Source organism: Podarcis tiliguerta (genome assembly GCF_965153285.1).
Source record: "Podarcis tiliguerta genome assembly, chromosome: 17".
NCBI classification, from domain to species: domain Eukaryota; kingdom Metazoa; phylum Chordata; class Lepidosauria; order Squamata; family Lacertidae; genus Podarcis; species Podarcis tiliguerta.
Genome location: NC_139550.1, coordinates 17,977,618 through 17,979,056, shown reverse-complemented (window position 1 = coordinate 17,979,056; position 1,439 = coordinate 17,977,618).

Below are 1,439 nucleotides of genomic sequence, written 5' to 3'. Positions count from 1 at the left end.
TCAAAGATAATTTCCTTGGGCTGTTTTAGACAGCAGAAAAGCACCTTCCATTTCAAGTGCACACACATTAATATATGTACATTTAAAAAGTAGCTTGACTATTTATACAAGTAAATCCATCTCACGCGATGCTTTGAGCAATTTAGATTGAAAGATTTGTCTGAAAAAGGTCTTGTGTATTTGAATGCTAATTAGTAACTAGTCAGAGAGGAAAAATTGCTTCTCTGGCTGTCAGAAGAGTTCTCTAAAGTCAGCATTTTTAAGGACATAGCCTCTGCTTCTTCTACGCCTTCAGCACGTGTTTGGCCCAGTTAGTGAAGCCTTTCTCCTCCAGGCGAAACTGTTCGCTGCATGTTTCACTTAAGTGATGCTGATATCACACCCTGTTCCTTCTCAATTTGGGCCTTAATTGGAAAGGTAATAATAATAACCTACTTTCCAAGGGGAGGGGGCAAGGTGAGAGATCTATCTATAAATAATTCCTCTGGGAAGTTTTATGTGTAACTTTCCACTCCTTAAAGGCAAGCACTACAGTTCAAACACATGAGAAAGATGAGCTGCAAACACCCACAATATGTAACGTATTCAAAACATCTAGCGCATATGGCTTGCGAAGCGATAACAAGTGCTGTGACCCCAGACACCCACGGCAATTATTTGCTTCCTTTACCTGTAGTCTCAGGATGTCTTCAAAAAGTGGTTGCATACCCAATTCTATGGCTCCATTTGTAGAAATCATGGCACACAATTTCATGGCACAGTCAAAAGGCTGATGTGGTCAGGAGGAACTAGGCATTTTTGGCTGTGTTGCTGCCCTGGAAAACAGCCCACACTCCTCATTTCTCTCTAGGAACACACCACAAAGCAAAGAACAGCCATTATACCCTGAATTTCCCAGGCTTCTACTTCACATCATTGCTTGTAGCTTACAGGTGTAGAAAAACTTAGACAAAGAATATAAAGTTCCTACCAGAGAAGAATGGCAGATGAAGTTAATGAACTATGCTGAAACGGCTAAAATGACCGGAAGAGTCAGAAATCAGGAAGACCCAAATTTTAACAAGGATGGGGGAAATTTATAAGTTACCTTAAATTAAAAGACCATTCTAAACAGTTAAAAATGTTCGTAGATTAAGAGTGAATTTTGGACACAGTGGAGATGTAAAAGATTTGGATGATCATAAAAGATGCAGGAGGAAATGATTAATAATAGGACCCACAAAGGAGAGGATGGAAATCCAGGAGATTCCTTGGAATCTTGTTGTTTACAATTTATGTTTGATATATTTCTGTAAAAATTTAATCTGAAAAACCAAATGTATAAATTTAAAAAAGAAGAAGAAAAACTTAGACACTATTAAGACACACATAACTTGTTTTATACTACAAATTATTTTTTAAATTTAAATTTTCTTACCTTTATTTTCCATCGTAAAACG